Raw genomic sequence first — 22,793 nt, 5'->3', positions numbered from 1 at the left:
GGGCCGGCTGTCGGGGGCTGTGCCTGTGTAAGCGTCACAAATCAGCGACCGGCCAGCGCCTGCCTGTCCGCGACCTATTTCGCAGCCCTGTGGTGCTTTCTGTGGGGGCGGGGGTCCAAGATGGATTCACACAGTTATTCAGCTAGGAGACCGGGATCCGTCCTCCCGCCCCCCTGGGCCTCACTGTTCAAGGCGATGCTGCGGCTGCTCCCCAGCGCCGGAGTTGGGCAGCCAGGGGCTTGATTGGAGTCGCGCACGCCAGGGGCTTGATTGCCTCCGGGATTTTTCGCTGCTCCGCAAACAGCTTTGCCTTCTTTAACTCTTACCTGCCCAAATGGCACCGCTGGTTTATAACTTCATATGTTGGGCTTCCGTGTAGCTTTATTTTCTGGAATTTCTAGTTATCCTTTGTTTTGAAGTAGTTGTATTCCTCTCTAGTTGTAGAGGGAGACCTAGCGTGTCCGTCTAAGCCTCCATCTTGGCCGGAAGTCCTTATAAATCTTTTAATGTAGCATTATATCTATTTATCTAAAATATATTTGGGTATAGAAATCTTTATTGTGCTTGAAATTTTTACTAAAAATTCAATGAACTTCAGTTTCAGATTTGCAGCCTTCCATTCCTCAAATCATTCTTTTGTAAGAAATAATCTTTTTTTTTTAGAAATAATCTTTTTGAGGGTAGTTGTTTCATGAAAGACACGGGGAGTTACTGAAATAAAAGTTTCACCAAACATTCATTGGGTGACTCCCATGCACTGGTGCTGTGCTAATAACAATGGTACTTCACAACACTATTTTTTTTTTTTTTTTAGCAAAATGACTTCTTAGCTGTAAAGTCTCATAAGTGCGTGTCCTGAAGCCTATATACTTTTCTACTTTTGTTTACTGTTCATTTTGGAAAACATTTACTTTTTATTACATAATAGTAAAAATTAGTGCTCATATTAAACAATTTAACAAACCGAAGTGCCTCAGACCCCATATAACTTGACTAGTCTTCCCTAGATGCTTGAGCAGAGGCCAATACATAGTGCATTGGCGATATCCCTGTATTTTATTCTTGGGTTTTAACGTGAAGGCAAGAGAGTGAAGAGAGGCAGGAAAGCTATGATTCCAAGTAATTTGATTTAAAAAAGATAGAAATTCTTTCAGAATTAAAACTATAATTCACCTTAAATAAACAACACAAAGGAAGTTCTTTTCAAAACATAATATCCAATGACATCATTTTCCCCCCCATTGGAACATGCATATAAACAGGAAAAATATTTTTCAGTAGAAGTTTAATTGTTGACACCACCATATTTATACTCAAATGTAAGACCATTCCTAGCCCCTGCATAGATTTCGATATGCTAATTACTTCTCCAGATTATACCCATGTCTCTGATACTATAAGAAAAGTGTTAATGGTTTAGAGTTTGAGTTCAGAGTAATTGGGTAATTGGCATCATCCTGTGACAAGTTTCCCCTTTTCCTGAGGTCTTTTGACTAATGGCCCTATTGTTATTGTTGGAGTAGCTTAAGCCACAGAGGAGCCATGACGCACAACTTGATCTTTGGTAGAAATGCCTTACACATTTATTCCCTCCAGGAAAACAAAGGGCAACAAAGCCAGATTCCGGGTTTAGAACCTGGCCTTTTGCACCATGACCTCACCTATTCCAGGTGAAAATATTAAGTCAAAAGTAGCTTTGTAAGGAAATTTCTCCTTGGGTTCTTGCAGTGGTTCTCAGTCTTAGCTGCACATTAAAATCACTGGGGGAACTTAGAGACCACCATCTGGGTCCCACCTGAAAATTAAAAAAACAAAACAAAACAACTGATGGGGGCACCACATACTTACTGAGTTTAGACTCCGTGGAAGGGCTTGAGTATCTGTATTTTAAACAAAGGATTCCCGGGTAATCAGAGAAATTTGGTCAACCTGATTTAGGGTGTTGCTTTTGGGAAAGAGCACTTAATATCACATTTTTAAAATAAATGTAGTGGTCCTAAAGACATTGCTCCTGCTGGTATCTTATTTGTCTTACTTTACTTATTCACATATGAATACTATCAAAGAGATATTTAGCAGAAGAGAAGGTTTATCTCTAATCAAGCCACAGTCTCTGATCCTAGGGGATGCTTTCTTGTATTAAAAATAAAATTTACATTTTCATATGGAAGCTTTCAGCAGTACCAGATAGTGTGCTGTAGCACAGAGAGTGGCCTTCATCCTCTGCTTTGAAAGGGATCTTAATACTAATGGAAAGTGTCTTGGGTTCTTTTTATATTTTGAGACCATTTTGTCGTTTTATCTCCAAATGCAATAGCAAGGGATTAATTAATTTTCCCATTTCTTCCATTTATCAGGTATTGTTTGAATGTCTACCATATCTCAGATTCTGTGTTAGGTGCTACATATACCACATAAAGGAAATTGGGGTTCTTCTCCTCAAGGAACTGGTAGGCTAGAGCAGAGGTTCTTGAAGTGTGATCTTGGACCAGCCAGCAGCATAAGCATTCTGAACTCGTTAGCAATGCAGATCCTCACACCCTACCTACCCCAGACCTACTAAATCAGAAACCCTGGGGGTGGGATCCAGCACTCTGTTTTAACAAGCACTCCAGGTGATTCAGATTCAGGCGCATCCTTTTAGCAGTCAGTTGGAGCACAGCAGATCCTCGATTTAAGGTAGTTTCGCTCAGTGTCATTTTATGTCGATGAGAAGAAAAAAAATTGTTTCTGGCTTGGGCCACTGTGTGGAATTTGCATGTTCTCCTCATGTCTGCATGGGTTATCACTGGGTACTCTGGTTTCTCCCCACATCCCGAAGATGTGCAGGTGATGTGAGTGGGCCTGTCCACATTGTCCCAGTCTGAGTGAGTGGGGTGTGTGTGCATGTGCCCTGCCATGGAAGGGCGTCCTGTCCAGCAGAGGTGCCTGCCTGGTTCCCAGAGGCTTTGGCCATTGGCAACCCTGAACTGGAATCAATGGGTTGGAAAATAATTTTCTTACTTGTTCCTATTAATCTTTCTTAAATGTATATATAGCTCACATTTATTTCACTATTTAATATGAGAAGGATTTTGCGTCGTTATATAGAGGTTTGGTGATGTTTTTGTGACTAGAAATAAGCTGTAGGAACTTAACTCTTGTTTATATCAATTAGCCTATGGGAAAATTGGTTTCATTATACATCATTTCGCTTCAAGTCACAGTTTCCAAGGATCTATCACACTGTACACTGTGATAGGTGCAATGGAGATGGTGAGGGGCCTGGGGGCACTAAGGGATGCTTCTGGGAGAAGGCAGTGTTCGAAGAGTCTCAGAATAGTTGTTGCAGAGTGGGGAGAGGTGCTCTTGGAGCAGTTGGCAGGGACTATACAAAGGAGTCTGTGTTTACTATGAATGCATTGTGGAACATTTCTGACCCTATAGTCAGGTCATTTGCTCTCACTATCATCTTTTGGCCAAAGAAGTAAAGAACGAACCAAGTTAGGACTTGTGAAGATAAGGAGAATGTATAATGGGAACCTAGCAGAGCAAGCACTGGTTTCTGAATTAACTGAAAATCTCATGGTATTAAAAAAGATCACACAAGCCTTCATTGATTTAATCAAAGAAAATAAGTATCTCTCCCAATTCTCAGAGGAGCCAGGGTTCAAGGCTCAGAACTACTGCACAGGAGGGAAAGGGAAAGGGAAAGGGGAAGGGTAGCACTGAGTGTGTATGCAGCTCTGCCTGTGGCATCAGCAGCCCCTTGGGTTTGCCTCCACATTTGCACAATGCAGTCACTGAGCACTGGCTTGTTTCAGGAACTGGACACATTATTTTTAATACATTTAACAACTCTGAAAAGTAGATGTTGTCATTCCATGTTTAGAAAGGAACCCAACATCACAGGGCACTAGATTCCAAGGAAGAAGATAATTTATCCAGAAATCATTGGGCAAAACATTGCTGTTCACTCAAGGTCAACCAGAGTTGAAGACACTGGGTTTAAGGAGGGTAAGTGACTTGTTCCAAGTCAACATGCTAGCGACTGGAACAGGTGGGATCTAAACCAGATCTGTGTAAGGGAATTTGTCACACTGTGTGATCAGAAGACTGTGAGTCCTGCCCCAGCAGATGGCCCATTCTCAAGTATAATGAACATTTGATGTTAACCTTTTACTGCATTGTAGCTAACCCAATGATTTATGAAACTTGTTCTTACTTTCTTTATCCAAATAATAAGTGGTTGTTTTATATTTATAAAGGAAAATCTTCACAGATAGCAATAGTCAGATTTTTCATTTATTGCTGCATTTATATGGCTGTCTCTTCAAATGACATCTGGACTAGGTAAAAAGTGGACTGATTTCTCATGACAAAGAATTTTGTAAATTGAATTTAATGGTTGGTTTTAGGTCACTGTATAAATCTTGAAAAAACAAAAAGTATATACATAAATATATGTGTAGGTAAGTATGTATATGCCAAAAATCTATTTTATAGCATATTCTTGTACCTAGCATGGATTATGTAGCATATATTATAGGTTTTTGTCAAAACTAAAAGGGAAGGGTAATAAATCACATACAAAAACTCACTCATTTGAGTCTATTTTTTCTTCCTATACTCACAATAAACAATGCAAGAGATAGATTTTAGTTGAAAAATAAAGCTTTCTATAGTTTTATTGCAAACACAATTGGCAAATTTTTATAGTAGACATTTCCTAATTTCTTTTTTCTGTGTTCTGGTTTATTTAAAAAACATAGCATGACACAAGCTAAACAATTAATGGTCAATTTCTGCCTCTTCAGTTGGATTGTAAGCTTTTTTCCCTCCAAACAATGGTAAATGTTTGTTTTTCTATATTCTTTTACTAGAGCAAATTGTGGGGGATATATTAAGAGAGAGTTAGAGGAGGAGGAAGTCAAGAAATATAAAACCTCTTTCAAATATGGGGGCAGCTCTTTTTTGGAAGTATGATGGAGTCTCCTGGGAATTAAGCAGACTTAGAGAAGGTCTGCCTCTGTCTCTAGTGGCTCTTGAAATGATGGATAAATTACAAACTGACTCAGCACAGCTCAAGAGAAGGGTTTTCTCTTCTTTCCTATTCCTCTTTGCCTTTTCTTAGTTAAAATCAGCAGATAGTAACTCAGATTAAAACTTACTACCTAGATATAAACAAAAGGGCTGATTAAATGGATCACTTTGCCAAGGGAGATGTAGCTGGAGTGCCCATTTTTCATTCAAATGTTTCAGCTTAGTGGAAGTAGCTTCCAGCTCTAAATATATTGAATCACCATTAACCTACTGGAAAAATAGGAACACAAACACACACTTTCTTATTAGATGAACATGGCAGGTTGTCTGATAATGCAAACAATTAAATGAGAGAATTTATTTAGAGCTCTCAAAGGGTCTTGACAAAATTCCTTTTGTTAGAGAAACACAGTTCTTTTTCCTTTAGCGCAGCCCAGCTGGAATCTTGACATGTGAATCCTTTGGAGTTTGTATATGTGTGTGTTGATTTGTTTGTAATGGATATTGGTTAGAGTGCTCCATCATGAGTAAATGTTCCAGGACCTTGCAGCTCAAAATATGGCTCAGACCAGCAGCACCTAACATCCTGTGAGAGCTTTATGGAATTGCAGAATCTTGAGTTTCACCTCTAACCTATTGAACTAGAATCTGAATTTTAAAAGATCCTGAGGTGATCTGTATGCACATTAAAGTATGATAAGCACTGTTCGAGAAATGTTTCTGGAAATTTAACCTGAATCAGATGAATTTTTTGAAAAGATTTTATTTATTTTTTATAGAGGGCAAGAGATGGAGAAAGAGAGGGAGACAAAAAACCAGTGTGAGAGAGAAACATGGATCGATTGCCTCTTGCATGTCCCCAACCAGGGACCTGGCTTGCAGTGTATGTGCCCTGACCGGGAATCAAACCAAACTCCTTTCAGTTTGTGGGACAAAGCCCAACCCACTGAGCCACACTAGCCAGGGTAAATCAGAAGAATTTATTAAAATAGAGATTGCTGGGTTCTAGCCATAAAGACTCTGAATCAATATGTCTGGGATGGGGTCCCAAAATTAGTTTCTCACACTTTTATTTAAATCAGGATGTCAAAATGTTATGATTTTCATATCTGATCAATATAAAAGTTATTAATGAAATATTATTACATTACTTTTTGATAGTAAATTTTTAAAATTTGGTGTGTATCTTATACTTACAGCACGTCTCAACTCAAACAGCCATAGTTCAAACATTCATGTGGCTAGCAAGGGTTGCCTTATCAGACAGCATACTAGGGCACTGGCTTCCAACTGTTACTTTAAGGACTGCTACTGTTTGTGAAACTTTCACTGACTTCAGGATAAATGACAAAAATAAACAAAACTTACTCAATTTAAATGATTCTGCTTTATTTTCAGATTACTTTTTATCATTTCTTTCCTGCTGAAATGGCCTCTTTAATGCAGTGATTTTCACAGTGTGGTTCCACAGACCAGCAGTATTAGCATCAGGTGGAAACTTGTTAGTTATGCAAATTCTTGAGCCCTAACTCAGACCTACAGAATCAGGAACTCTTACAGGTGAGGCCTAGCAGTTTATGTCTTAACAAGCCCTCCATGTGATTCTGATGCATGCTAAAGTTTGAGAATTGCTGCTTTAGTGAAATGATGATAATAAAATAAGAACAGTCTTTCAATTAAAACTTGTATTTTGTGATCAGGAAAAATAGTCCCCTGGTCACCTTGTTCCTCCGATGACTAAACTCGAGAAACACTTTTCTTACCAGAATTTCAGCGAAAACGCTGAATAATAAAGAAGATTTAAGTGAAGTGGATTGCCATTCTTGGTGTTCGTCAACTAAGGATTCTTCCGGTGTGAGCGTAGGGATCTCGCGCTATATAAGAGTGCCAGAGCGGAAGGCAAGTCTTTTCGCGGGTCCTCGCTTCCAAGATGACCAAGAAAAGAAGGAACAACGGTCGTGCCAAGAAAGGCCGCGGCCATGTGCAGCCTATTCGCTGCACCAACTGCGCCCGATGCGTGCCCAAGGATAAGACCATTAAAAAGTTTGTCATTCGAAACATAGTTGAGGCCGCAGCCGTGAGGGACATTTCAGAAGCGAGTGTCTTCGACGCCTATGTGCTTCCCAAGCTGTATGTGAAACTGCATTACTGTGTGAGTTGTGCCATTCACAGCAAGGTAGTCAGGAATCGCTCTCGTGAAGCCCGGAAGGACCGAACACCTCCACCCCGATTCAGACCTGCGGGTGCTGCCCCACGTCCTCCACCAAAGCCCATGTAAGGAGCTAAGTTCTTAAGGACTGAAGAACAGTTCTCTGGAAAATAAATAAAATGGAAGTTGTACTTTAAAAAAAAAAAAAAAAAAAAAAAAAACTTGTATTTTGTGTTGGTTTATGAAATCTGAAAGTCAGAAAAAGAATGCATGGGAGGTTAGTTAAATAAGATTTTGTGCTGCTGTTGATAAAATACAGTTTGAAAAATAGGAAAGACCAGGAAAATGAGTGTGTATATAAGCATACAAGTGAGTCCTAGAAAGTCAGTGCTTGGTTCTCATTAGTAACACCTTTACGCAATTACTGCTGGAAAAAGAATATACTCACTAAACAGCACTTACTAAGAAAATTCACATTTCCTATGAAAAACAGTGAAAATGAGTCAAAATAAAAATCCCATAAATATTGATGATCTCATTCTCCAGCTCTCTAGTAATTAGTCAATATTTGGCTTTTATTGCTACAAAAATTGTTCTACAAAAATTTTAATATCTGGTCCTTACAAAAAAAACCCCAAAACGTAAAACTTTCATCACTTGTACATTTCCTTTTAGAAACATCACTAAAGACATGAAGTTAGTATATTAATTTGGTTTCTTCAGCCAACTAAGAGATGGGAGAATATTGAAATGAAATACAGAAACTGAAATATGAAATAATATAAGAGCTTAAGCATGAATGATTGGACTTAAGTATGAGTGATTGGACAGGTGGAACCAAAAGAAAATCTAATAATCTAAAGAAACATGTACCAGATCCAGGTTCTGTTTCAATTGCCATATGTGATATCAGCCATTATAGTCCAAGGCTCAATTTTTCTAAATAAACATACATTACAATGGCAGAATATGTCAAGATTGTTGGTTAAGGAACCAATGTTTTAAAAAATTTTCTAGATTCCTGAGGAAAATGGTCTTAAGGAGTTCAGACCATTATTATTTTCCATTTACAAGAAGTTCCTGTTAGGCTTAATCCAGAGGAAATTCAGGGATATAAAGAGGAAAGATGTTATAAAAATGACCAGTTCTATTGTTCTGTATGAATAAGTTACCTCCATCTACTTAATGCTAAATTTAGAAATTTTCTCCTCTGTAGTTTGGAGGTTTAATAAGCCTCTGGGTTTGGAGGGTGGGTGTCTCCTAATTTCTAGAGCTGAAGTTGAGTGGATCATTATTCATTTGGAGATTATAAAGCTGTGCTGTCCAGGACGGTAATCTCATAAGCTGCTTGTGGCTGTGCACTTGAAATGAGGTTAGTCTGGGTCAAGATGTGCTGTAAGTGTAAAAAGCACATCAAAATTAAAAAAAAAAAAATTACTATGAAAAAAACATGAAGCATCTTAGTATCAATTTAAAAAATATTGGTCAGATGTTGAAATGAGGCTAGTAAGAAAGTTTAAAATTACATGTTTGGTCTTCCAGTCAAGAAGGCAGTGTAGGTAAATACGAACTGGCCCCGTCACATAACCACATCAAAATTATAACTAAACTAGAGAACAACCATCACTTGGAACCTTCTGAAATCTGGCTGAATGGAAGTTCTACACCTAGAGAATTAAGGAAGAAGCCATATTGACACTGGTAGGAGGGGCAGAGACACAGTACAGGCTAGTCCCACACCCATAAGTGGCAAATAAAAATTGGGAGGGGTATCTCAGCTGCAGTGTCCCCTTGCAAGGAGCAAGGGATCCCAGCCCCATACCCAGCCCAGGGTTCCAGTGCCAGGAGAGAAGTTCCCATAACTTCTGGCTGTAAAAACCAGCATGGATTGAGGCTGATAAAGTGTTGCTGGGTGAGGCTGAGTGTTGCTGGAGTCCCAGCAGTTCCTCTTAAAGTGCCCACACATGACTTTGACTCACTTCTTCTGAGCTCCAGTGATAGGGCAGCAGCTTGAAAGGCTCTAGAGACATAAAAAAAAGGAACTGAATTGTCCAGCATCAGCGTGAGAGCTTGGGGGACAACTTTTTCTCAGAGAAAGGTACTGGTAGAGATCATTATTCCTTTGATGAGCCTCTCCCCCAGGTGGGTGCCATATCTGAGCCTCCATCAACCTGACACACACTGTTTCCCTGAGGCCCCACCCAAATTGTTCCCAGTGGTTTTTCCATATGCATGGCCTATTTTGGCTCATGCTTCATATTTTCAAACAAGCTGCATCAGGCCTTGGCATGCCCTGTACCTCTCAGTAAGTGGCCCCAGACCCAGCACTAGGAGCAGCTGGACTTGGTTTACAGTTTGGCATTACCTGGGTACCTCCAAGCCCAGCAAAACTAGCAGCCACCTGCAGATCACTTTATAGCTCATGCTGGGTAACCCTGGACAGAACACAGGTGGTGGCTGACCTTGGTCTGCACCCCCTGGGAGACTCCAGATCCAGTAACCCAGTGGAGAGCTTCAGGCCACCTTGAAGGATCACCACCAAACCACCTCCAAAAAATGACAGACTCAAAGAGTGGACTCAGTGGGCACCAGAGCCTTGCTGAAGTAAGTCCTGCTCTGTGAGGTGTGCCTCTGCACAGCTGACCCTTCACAGTGGTCAGAGGTCTGTGGTCAGTGGTCACAGCCAGTCCTTGCAGCTGATTGGTGTGGAGGTAAATCCTTCCCATTGGCCTGCCAACAGCAGTCAAAGTTCAACTACAAGAGGAGGGTGGACAATGCCCACATCAGGGATGTACCTTGAGCACCCAGCTTGGATTATTGGGGAGGCTGTACTACTGAATCTTACTACATTAGGCCACTCCACCAAGCCTGGTAGATGTAGCAGCTCTACCTAATACATAGAAACAAACACAGGGAGATTGACAGAATAAGGAGACAAAGAAACATGTCCCAAATGAAAGAACAGAACAAAACTCCAGGAAAAACAACTAAACAAAATGGAGACAAGCAATCTACTAGATGTAGAGCTCAAAACAGTAGTTATATGGATGCTCAGTGAACTTAGAACTTCAACAGCATAAAAAAGGACTAATCAGAAATGAAGGATTCACTAACTGAAACTAATAATTTACAGGGAATCAACAGTAGAGTAGATGAAGCTGAATATAAAATCAGTGATTTGGAATAAAATGAAGCAAAAAACAACCCATTAGAAGAGCAAAAAGAAAAAAGAATTTAGAAAAATGAAGATAGTGTAAGGAGCCTGTAAGACAACTTTAAGCATACTGACATTTACATCATGGGGGTGCTGGAAGGAAAAGAGAGAGAGAGCAAGAAATGAACACTTATTTACTAAAATAATGACAGAAGACTTCCCTAACTTGGTGAAGGAAATAGACCTACAAGTCCAGAAAGCACAGAGAGCCCCAAACAAGATGAACCCAAAGAGGCACACACCAAGACATACCATAATTGAGACAAAAAGGGAATCTTAAAACCAGCAAGAGAAAAGCAATCAGATACCTACTAGGGAGCTCCCATAAAACTGTCAGTTGATTTCTCAACAGAAACATTGCAGGCCAGAAATGATTGCCAAGAAATATTCAAAGTGATGAAAAGTAAGGACCTTCAACCAAGATTAATCTACCCAGCAAAGCTATCATTTAGAATTAGACAGGTAAAGAGCTTCCCAGGTGAGAAGAAGCTAAAGGAGTTCATCACCATCAAATCAGTATTATATGAAATCTAAAGGGTCTTCTTTAATTACAGTAAGAAAAAAAGATAAAAAAATATGAGCAATAAAGTGGAAATGAAGACACATCTATCTACAATTAAATCTAAAAAAACAAATTAATAAGCAGAGCAGAAACATTTAAAGATACAGAGAACATCTTGACAGTTGCCAGATGAGAGGGGTTTGGAGGAAAGAGTATAAAAAGGTGAAGAGATTAAGAAGTACAAATTGATAGTTACAGAACACTCATGGGGATGTAAAGTATAGCATAGGGAAATATAGTCAATAATATACTAATAACTAGGTATGGTGTCAGATGAGTGTGAGTTTTATTAGTATGATCACTTGGTAAGGAATGTAATGTCTAATCACTGGGGTGTACACCTTAAAGTAATATAATAATGTATGTCAACTGTAATTGAAAAATAAAAATAATTAAAAAAATAAAATCATGTTGGGCTTATTTTGTATTTCTATTGGGTAGCACTGCTATAGTGATTTTCTTGAATATTATGAATGCTTCAAGAATACAAGAGTGACTATGAAATCCTACACTGCTTAACTGAGACCTATTACTAAATAGACAAGGCATGTGTAAAAATACTTCTCTAAATTTTATCATAGAGGAAAAAAAAATACCCAGTTCTGTGACTCTTTTACACGTGCAAAATTGGAAACTGAAATAATTCTTGTAATTCAGGCAAAATATTTTTATCTTAAAAAATCAGACCAAGACAATGCCAAATGTTTTAAATTTTTTGTTATAAAATATAGCAGGCATACAGAAGAATGTATAAAATATATATTTGCAGTTTTAAGAAAAATTGTTGCATTCCTCTATATATAGCAACAAAATAAGAAATATTGTGTTGGCCAAAAAGTCCATATGGTTTTTTCTGTAAAATAAAAGACATATTTTTCATTTTCAACAATAACTTTATTGATTTGGATATTTTGAGTATGTTGGCTATCTCCTGCATGGTATAGCGTTGATCGTTCTCAATTAATGTCTTGATTTGATTGCTATCAACATCAACTAGTCTACCTGACTATGAAGCATTGTCCAGTGACAAATCTCCACTATGAAACTTCTCAAACCACTTTTGGCACATTTGATCAGTCACAGCACCTTCTCTATACACTGCACAAATCTTTTTTTTTTAATTTTTTTATTTCAGTTACGTTTTTACCTTTCTTGAAATAATAAAGCATAATATGCTGAAAATGTTGTGTATTTTCTTTCATTTTCAATCTTAAAATGACACACAAAATATTCACCAATATTGCTGTTTTTTAAAATGCATTCTGATATGACAACTGTCATGATACAATCTAATAATATTGTTTCAAGTAAAGTTAAAGACAACTAAGCACTACTAGAGCCATCTTACAAAAAAAACAAAACAGAACCATGCAGTTTTGAAAGGGAAGGTAGAATGCCTTGTGGTTCTGAATTAAGAGCTGGAGAACACACAACACAGGCAAATCCCCCCCAATCAGGCTCGAATGATTGGGAGCTGCTGGTAAAACTGAACTGCGCCTGGGAAGTAGGGAAACGATATCTCTGACTTTTCTATTCTAAAACTAGCCTGGTTTTGGCAGGGGGAGGCAGAATTATGTGTTTGTGAGTGTTTTAAAGAAAGTAAGACTTAACAGCAGAAATCTGCCATTAATCTAAATCTGTATAACCTCTAAATAAACAATTCCTTTTCTTTTCATCATAAAACAAACAAAAACAAAACAAAACAAAACCAAAAAACCAAACGAACTTTTTGGCCAACCCAATAGAACATGATCACATCCCAGAACTCCGCTATGTGTCCTTTTCCTGCTCCAGAAATACGCACATTTCTGAACATTGTTAATCCTTTCCTTGCTTTTTTTAATGGTCATCACTTCCTATTTATATATCCCCAAACATTGTATTGTTTAGTTTGGACCACTTTTAAACTTTATATTAATAATAATGCACTGCATATTCTTCTGGTACTTGTTTTCTTTTAAAATAATATTTTATTTTTGAGATCCATTCGTGTTTAGAGCTGTAGTAAACTAATTATTTTTGGTATGGTATTGATTATGAAAAATACCGTGTTATTGATTTAGTCTGTTGAATTCATTGACTTTGTTTTCCAGTTTTCTTTTTTTAAATCCTCCCCTGAGGATATGTTTATTGATTTCAGAGAGATAGAGGAAGAGAGAGAGACACACAGAGAAACATTGATTGGCTGCCCCCACACATCCCCCAAATGGGGATCAAACCCGCAAACTTTTGGTGTAGGGGACAATGCTCTAACCAGTTGAGTCATCCAGCCAGGGCAGAGGTTGTTTCCTAGTTTGCATTGTAATAAACAATGTTATATACATCCTTCTATGTGTTTCCTGGTGCACATAAACAAGATTTCTCTAGGATGTATATGTAGAAGTGGAAATACTGGGTCATAGAGTATATATGCACACTTAGTTGTAATAGGTAATGCCAAGATATTTTCCAAAAGTGTGTACGAACTTATTTTCTCACCAGCAGAATATGAAGAGCATGTTCATGGCCCCTCAATCTTACAGTTGGTTATATTACACTGCTTAAGTCTGGCAGTTTTTGGAACGGTCTTTCATGGTTTTAATTTTCCTTATTTGCTGTGAGATTGAATATCCTGTGTTTATGGGCTATGTTTGCTTCACTTTCTATTTGGTTTGTCATTCTTGCTGATTTGCAGATGTTTTAAAATGTATTTTGCATTCTGATACTTAATGTGTTGCAATTATTTTCTCTCAGTTTGGGTTTTTCTTTTTTACCTTTTAAAATGCTTTTGATCAACAGAAGACATTAATTTTGATGTAGTCAATATTTCCCTTTAAAATTTGAATTTTTTATGCCTGGTTTAAGAAAGTTTTCCTACTTTGATACTATAAATATGCTCTATTATATTGTATTCTTAAGTTTTATAGTCTTATTTTTCATATTTAGGCCTTTAATTTACCTGGAACTGATTTTTATTTATTGTGTGAGAAAGGAGTCTAATTTGATTATTTCTTATTGAAAACAAATTTTTCCATCACTATTTATTGAAAAAAAATCTATAATTTCCTTTCTACCCTGCAATAGCACCTCTGTCATATGTTAAAGGCAGTTTATGTGTGGGTTTGTTTCTGGACTGTTTCATTGATCTAAAGTTCTATACACCACCCCCTTCTTAAAAAAATCACACTGTTGCCTGGGGAGCATGCCTGGCTGCAGACCAGACCCATCAGCTTGTGATTCCAAAGCCAGGGAAGGCAGACCTCAATTGCCTTGGACTGTGAGGCCCAGTGGGGGTGGGGACGGAGGAGGAGGCTCCCAGTCTCTCAGTGGAGAGTGAAAGGCAGGAATCCATCTTGGACGCCCACCCCCCGCAGAAAACGCCACGGTGTGGTTAGACAGGTCACCCAGTTGTGACGAGTGCATGGGGCTCCGCCCTCTATAGCGTAGGAGGTGTGACAGCCCTGCCCAAGAAGCAAAGGTAAACACAAAACTGTTCAAGATGGCACAGATCATGATAGAGATCCCAATGATGCAGCTGACCAGACAGCAACAAATTTCTAATCTAACGAAGCAGCAGATAGGAAATCTTTCTGAGGCACAGTTCAGAGCTTTGGTTATAAAAGCGCTTACAGACTAACAGCAGATCTTAAACAAGACAGGGAAGGAATGAAGGCTAGTCCTGCTGAAATTAACAAAAACACATATGAAACTAGTGGTGAGGGCAAGAAAATCAGGGATCAAATCAACAAATCAGAATATAGGGAAGGAACAAACAGTCAACCTGTACAGAAACAGGGAATGAGAAGTGAGGAAAATGAGGAGAGGCTCAGAAACTTACCGGACAGCTATAAGTGGGCCAACATTCAAATCATAGGGTTTCCAGATGGTGAAGAAGAAGAACTAGAAATGGAAAAATTATGTGAAAAAATAATGAAGCAGAACTTCACTAACTTGTGGAAGGAAATAGACTTACAGGTCCAGGAAGCACAGAGAGTTCCAAAACAACTGGACCCAGGGAGAACCACACCAAGACACATTATAATCAAAATATCAAAAATTAAGGATAAAGAGAGAATCTTACAAGCAGCAAGAGAGAAGAAGAGAATTACATACAAAGGTGTCTCAATAAGACTGTCAGCTGATTTCTCAAAAGAAATTCTGCAGGCAAGAAGGGACTGGCAAGAAATATTCAAAGTAATGAAAAGCAAAAACCTACAACCACGATTACTCTATCCAGGAAAACTGTCATTCAGAATAGAAGGGCAGAGAAAGTGCTACCAGGACAAAGTAAAACTGAAGGAGTTCATCAGATCCAAACCACTGTTATATGAGATGTTAAGGGGACTTGTTTAGGAGAAAGAGGATCAAAACTATGAACATTAAAATGAAAACTGCATCACAGCAACCAACAACAGAAGCTAGGGAACTGAAACAAAGGCAAACTAAGTAGGCAATGAGAGTGGAAAAAGAATTACAGGCATGGGGAAAATTATGGGGGGAGGTCAGCAGGGAGGAGGAAGCGGGAATAAGGAGGGAGATGATGCAGGAATTAAGAAGCATAGGAGGAGGGAGTGGAGTAGACAGGAAGATGTTGAGAAGAACTATATACACAACCAATGGGCATGGACTAAGGGGGGGAAACAACTGGAGGGAGGGGTGTCACTGGGTGGAGGGGAGCAGAGGGAAAAGAAATTGGGACAATTGTAACAGCATAATCAATAAAGCATGTTAAAAATATCACATTGTATATACTTATTAATTAAAGTCTTCTTTAGTATCTGTTGATAAAGTTTTATATTTTTCTCCTTAAAGGTGTTACACATTTTTTGCTAGGTTTATTCCTGAACATCATATTTTTGATGCTATAATAAATGACATATTTAAAACTATTTTCTGCTTATTAATGGTATGTGGAAATATATATTCTGCATAATAATTTCTATTTGGCATATTTATCAAAATTTTTGTTTTAATAACATTGTTGTAGACAATCACACCATTTTTGTATAATGAGAGGTTTGTTCTTTATCTTTTTTTTTTCTTGCTTTATTTGACTGGTTTGGACCTTCATTTTAATTTTGCATAGAAGTGAAGATAACACGTGGACTTCCTGATTTTTAAGTGGAATGCTTTCAAAATTGATTTTCTTGTTTGCTGTGATTTTGGGGGTAGATATCCTGTATCAGATTAAGAAAGTTTACTTTAAGGTTTCTAAGAATTTTACTAATAGGGAATGTTGAGTTCTATCAAATGCATTTTGTGCATTTGTTGAGATAGTTATATGTTTTTCTCCTGCAATTTGTTAATGTAGTCAATTACATTACTTAATTTTCTTTCTTTAAATACTTTGAGAGATGTGGAGTTTGTTACTGTTTTGTCTGGGATTTTTGCATTTATATTCAGGAGTAAGATTGGTTTGTAAATTCCTCTTTTTGAATGTCATTGTTGAATTTTGGTGTTATGGTTATGCTAGCCTCAGAAAATGAGTGGTGTAGTGTCTTTTCTTCCCTTCTGTAATCTGAAATAGCATGTGTAAAATTGAAATTGTTTCTTTAATGTTTAGTACAACTTGCCAGCAAACTCTCATAGGTGATTTTTTGGGGGGAAATATTTTTAAACTAATGATTAAATCTCTTTAATAGTTAAAGGAACATTCATATTTTTTATTTCTTCCCGAGTCAGTTTAGATGAGTTATCTTTTATAGAGATAATTTCAACTGTTTTTATTACTGAAATAATGCTCACACATCGCCTAATTATCTAATATTTATTGGATCTTGGTTTATGTCCCTTTTTTATTTCATATATTATGTAGTATTTTAATTTTATATATGCACTATTTTTAATTTATTATTTGTTTTTTATTTTTCTTCACTTTGATTAAATTTTATTTTTAGTAGAAAAAAATGGGCATTATTTTAAAAGTGGAAGTACCACAAAGTTTATAAAGTGGTCTCTAGTACCACCACTCCAGATTCTGCTCTATGCAAGCAATTCTTTCCACCTTCGTTATGTGTTTCTGCTGGCATTTAATCCTGTGTTTCTAAATAACATGTTTTCCTACTAGTTCTTTTTCTTTTCCTTTTGCATTTCCTCAAATATTTATTCCATTTTTAACTTTTAAATAAATCTTTATTGTATTTCTTTCCATTACCATTTAGTCCCCTTACCCTGACCCCCAGCAATCACCACACTGTTGTCCACGTCCATGAGTCCTTTTCCCTTTTGGCTCAATCTCTCCACCCCCTAATGCCCCACCCCTCCGCCCACTAGCTGTCATCTGCTCTCCATCTACGAGTCTGTCTCTATTTTGCTTGTTAATTCAGTTTGTTCATTAGATTTCACATATGAGTGAAATCATATGGTATTTGTCTTTCTCTGACTGGCTTATTTCACTTAGCATTATGTTCTCCAGGTCCATCCATGCTGTTGTAAAGGGTAAAATTTTCTTCTCTTTTGTGGCCAAATAGAATTCCATTGTGTAAATATCCCACTGTTGTTTTATTCATTCATCTACTGATGGACACTAAGGCTACTTTCATATCTTGGTGATTGTAAATAATGCTTCTGTGAACATAGAGGTGCTTATGTTCTTTGATTTAGTGTTTTGGATTTATTCAGATATATTCCTAGAAGTGGGATCATTGGGTCAAAGGGAAGATTAATTTTTAATTTTTTGAGGCATCTCCATACTGCTTTCCACAGTGGCTGCACTGGTCTGCTTTCCCACCAACAGTGCAAAAATGGTTCCCCTTTCTTCACATTCTCTCCAGCACTTGTTGTTTGTTGATTTATTGATGATAGCCATTCTGATAGGTGTGAGATGGTATCTCATTGTGGTTTTAATTTGCATTTCTCTGATAATTAGTGACATTGAATATCTTTTCATATGTCTATTGGCCATCTGTATGTTCTTTCTGGAGAAGTGTCTATTCAGATTCTTTCCTCATTTTTTAATTGGATTGTTTGGTTTTGTTCTGGTGTTGAGTTTTGTAAGTACTTTATAAATTTTGGATATTAACCCCTTATCAGATGTATCTGCAAATATGTTCTCCCAATCTGTGGGTTTCTTTTTATTTTGTTGATGATTTCCTTTGCTGTGCAAAAACTTTTTAGTTTGATGTAGTCCCATTTGTTTCCCTTGCCTGGGGAGATATATCCAAAAAAAAATTTCTACGAGCAATATCCAAGATTTTGCTGCCTATGTTTTCTTCTAGGATATTTATGGTTTGGGGTGTAACATTTAAGTCCTTAATCCATTTTGAATTTATCCTCATGTGTGATGTAAGAAGGTGGCCTAGTTTCATTTTTCTGCATGTATCTGTCCAATTTTCCCAACATCATTTATTAAATTATCTTTAGGCCAGTATATGTATTTTCTTCCTCTGTAGAATATTAATTGACTATAAAAGTGTGGGTTTATTTCTGGGCTCTCTATTCTGTTTCATTGATCTACGTGTCTGTTTTTATACAAGTACCATGCTGTATTGATAACTATGGCCTCATAGTATAGTTTGATATTAGGTAGCATGATTCCTCCAACTTTGTTCTTCTTTCTCAGGATCGCTGTTGCTATGTGGGGACTTTTGTGGTTCCATATACATTTTTGAACTATTTGTTTTAGTTCTATGAAATATGTCATTGGAATCTTGATAGAAATTGCACTGAACCAATAGATTGCTTTGGGTGGTATGGATATTTTAATGTTAGTTCTTCCTACCCATGAACACAGTGTGTGCTTCCACTTATTTGTATATTCTTTAATTTCTTTCTTCAGTGTCTTATAATTTTCCATGTACAGGTCTTTTACATCCTTGGTTAGGTTTATTCCTAGGTATTTAATTCTTTTTGAAGCAATTGTGAATGGGATTGTTTTCTTAATTTCCCTTTCTGTTAGTTTGTTATTGGCATATAAAAGTGCAACTGATTTCTGGATATCAATTTTGTGTCTTACTACTTTGCTGAATTCATTTATCAGTTCTAGTAGTTTCTTGGTAGAATCTCTATATATCAAGTCATCTGCAAATAAAGACGGTTTTACTTCTTCCTTTCCTCCAATTTGGATGCCTTTTATTTCTTCCTCTTGCCTGATTGCTGTGGTTAGGACTTCCAGTACTATGCTGAATAAGAGAGGTGAAAGTGGACATCTTTGTCTTTTTCCTGATCTTAAGGGGAATTCTTGTAGTTCTTGTGTATGAGTATAATGCTGGCATTGGGTTTATCACATATGGCCTTTATTATGTTTAGGTATGTTCCCTCTATTCCCACTTTGCTGAGATTTTTTATCATAAATGTGTGCTGGATTTTATAAAAAGGTTTTTGATATGACCATGTGATTTTTATCCTTCATTTTGTTTATGTGGTGAATCATATTTATTGATTTGTGAATGTTGTACTAACATTGCATTCTCAGAGTAAATCCCGCTTGATCATGGTGTATGATCTTTTGATGCATTGCTGTATTCAGTTTGCTAATATATGTTGAGGATATTAGCATGTATGTTCATTAGGGATATGGGTCTATAGTTTTCTTTTTTTGTAGAGTCTTTATCTGGTTTTGGAATTAGGATAATGCTGGCCTCATAAAATGAGTTTGGGAGCCTTCCATCCTCCTGAATTTTATGAATAGTTTGAGAAGAGAGGTGTTAGTTCTTTTGAAATGTTTGGTAAAATTTGCCTGTGAAGCCATTTGGTCCAGGGCTATTGTTTTTTGGAGTTTTTTTGAACCTATTCAGATTCTCTGATTCTTCCTGATTTATTTTTGGAAGACTGTATGTTTCTAGGAAATTATCCATTTTGTCTAGGTTGTCCAGTTTGTTGGTGTATAATTGTTCATAATATTTTCTTACAATCCTTTGTATTTTTTTTTTTAATGTCAATTGTTATTTCTCCTCTTTCACTTCTGGTTTTATTTATTTGGGTCCTTTCCCTTTTTTTCTTGATGAACCTGGTTAAAGGTTTGTCAATCTTGTCTATCTTTTCAAAGAACCAGCTCTTGAATTCATTGATCTTCTGTATTGTTTTTTAAACTCTATTTTGTTTATTTTTGCTCTGATCATTATTATTTCCTTTTCTCTATTCACTTTTGGCTTTGTTTGTTGTCCTTTTTCAAGTTCCTTTAATTGTGAAATTAGATTGTTTACCTGAGCTTTCTGTTTATTTATTTGTTTGTTTGAGATAGAACTGTAATGAATTTCCCTCTTAGAATTGGTTTCCCAGTGTCCCACAGATTTTGAATTGTTGTGTCCTCATTTTTATTTGTTTTAAGGTATCTTGATTGCTTCCTTGATTTCACTGTTGACCTATTCATTGTTTAATAACATGTTATTTAGCTACCATGTCTTTGTGTGTTTTTCAGTGTTCTTCTTGTGATTTATGTCTAGTTTAATAGCATTGTGGTCAGAGAAGATGCTTGATATGATTTCAGTCTTCTTAAATATATTGAGACTTGTTTGTGTCCTAACATGTGGTCTATCATAGAAACTGTTCCATGTGCACTTGAAAAGTATGTATATTCTGCTGCTTTGGGGTGAAACACTCTGGAGATACCAATTATATCCATTTGATCTAGTGTGTTGTTAAGACTGCTGTCTCCTTGATTTTCTGCCTGGAAGATCTATCCATTGAAGTCAATGGGGTGTTAAAATCCCCAACTGTAATTGTGTTTCTGTCAATCTATTCTTCTCTGTCCATCAAGATTTTCTTTACATTTTTAGGTGCTCCTTTTTTGGGTGTATAAATATTTACTAGGGTTATGTCCTTTTGTTGAATTGTTCCTTTTAGCATCATGTAGTGTCCTTTTATGTCTCTTATTATAGCCTTGGTTTTAAAGTCTATTTTTTCAGATATAAGTGCTGCTACCTCAGCTTTTTCTTCTTTTCCATTTGCATGCAATATCTTTTTCCAACTCTTTACTTTTAGTCTGTGTGTATTTTTTGATCTGAGGTGGGTCTCTTGGAGGCAGCATATATTTGGGTCTTGTTTTCTTATCATTCTGCTATCCTTTGTCTTTTGGTAAGAGCACTTAAGCCATTTACATTTAAGGTGATTATTGATAGATACACAAGTAGTGTCATTTTTGTTAGACTGTTTTCCTCTGTTTTTTGTTTCCCCTCTTTTCCTCTTATTCTTAAAGCAGTCCCTTTAACATTTGTTGCAGTTCTGGTTTGGTGTTAACAAGGTCCTTTAGTGTTTTCTTGTCTGGGAAGCTCCTTATTTCTCCTTCGATTTTAAATGATAGCCTTGTTGTGTAAAGTAGCCTTGGTTTAGGTCCTTGTTTTTCATCACCTTGAATATTTCATACCACTCCCTTCTGGCCTGATATATTTCTGTTGAGCAATCAGATGCCAGTCTAATTCGTGCTCCCTTTTAGGTTAATACCTGCTTTTCTCTTGAGGCTTTTAGGATTCTCTCCTCATCTTTAAGCCTTGTCATTTTCATTATGATGTGTCTCAGGGTAGGCCTCTTTGTGTCCAACTTTTTTGGGACTCTCTGAGCTTCCTTCAACTTGTATGACTTTCTCTGTTTCCAGATTAGGGAATTTTTCTGTCATTATTTCTTTAAATAGGTTCTCAATCCCTTGTTCACTCTTCTCCTTCTGGTGTTCCCATGATACATATGTTGTTACCTTTCATGTTGTCCAAAATGTTTCTTTAAGCTCTCCACATTTCTCAGAGGGAACCCTCTGGCCACTGAAATATCCCTCCTGCATTTCAGCTGCTGCCCATGTGAGCCCAGCCAGCCCTCTCATGTCTCCTCCATACTTTCTATCAGTCACACTGTGGTGAAGTGGTTTCTCCTGTCTGTCCATGTTTATAAGGCTTCTCTCCAGCCAGTGCTTAGTTGGTTATTCAGGATGATTTCCCTACAATTTAATTGTAATTCCAGATTGGTCCAGGGAGGAAGTTAGTATAGTTTCCACTTACTTCTCTGCCATGTTGGATCTGTCTATATGTACTATTTAAATTTAATTTTTATTTTGGAGTCATCTCTTATTTGTTAATATTGTTACAGGTTTGTAAATTTGGTACTCTTTCAGAGTACCAACTTTTGACTATTAAATTTTTAATTTTCTTCTTAATTTTTGCTTCCAACATTTTTATTCCCTTCCTTTTTTCTTTATTTTCATTATTTTTAACTTTTCTTATTTTCTATTTTAAGCATTTTAGAATATACATTTTCCATGAAATTTTTAAAAATTCATAATGTAATATTTTATATGTAAAATTTTATTTATTACTCAGTTCTAAATGTTTTCTGATGTCTATTATGAGTTCTTCTTTGATCCTTGAGCAATTTGAAGGGTGTTTTAATTTCCAAATATATAGGAGTATTTCTAATTATGTGGTTTTGGTTACAAACCTATTTTGGACAGGGAACCTGATCTGTATGTTACCATTTTTGGGGGCATAGAAGGGATTTGTTGAAACCGATATTGAAAACATTTTAAAGCAGCATTTGGTTAAAATGTATCATGAAGGCTTGGAAAGAATATCTATTTTGAGCCATCAAGTACAGTGTTCCATATATGTTCATTGTTTAAATTTTTTATTTTATTTATTTTTATTTTTTTATGTATATTTTACTGATTATATTGTTACAATAGTTCTAATTTTTTCCCCTTTGCTCCCCTCCGCCCAGCATTCCCCTCCCCCAACAATCCCCCCCCAAGTCCATGCCCATGGGTCGTACATACAAACTCTCCTGCCTCACCCTTTCATATATTCTTCTTCTTTTTAAAAAATTAATTAATTAATTAATTAATTATTTTGACAATAAAAAATAACAATCCCTCCCTCTCAGACTTAAGACCCTTTATAATCTTATAAAAGACAATGGGCGAATGTCTCGAGCTCTTCTAGCTGCTT

The 22,793-nt window shown here is 36.8% G+C and overlaps 1 pseudogene; it reads left to right on the top strand.

Moving 5' to 3' along the window:
* The first annotated feature begins 6,859 nt into the window (after positions 1–6,859).
* LOC150022288 (small ribosomal subunit protein eS26 pseudogene) lies at positions 6,860–7,362 on the top strand (annotated as a pseudogene).
* Positions 7,363–22,793: the final 15,431 nt, after the last annotated feature.

The sequence above is a fragment of the Furipterus horrens genome, unplaced genomic scaffold, assembly GCF_987537825.1.
Source record: "Furipterus horrens unplaced genomic scaffold, mFurHor1.1.pri manual_scaffold_1, whole genome shotgun sequence".
NCBI classification, from domain to species: domain Eukaryota; kingdom Metazoa; phylum Chordata; class Mammalia; order Chiroptera; family Furipteridae; genus Furipterus; species Furipterus horrens.
The sequence above is the reverse complement of the archived record's forward strand: the minus strand, read 5'-3'. Positions and strand labels throughout refer to the sequence as shown.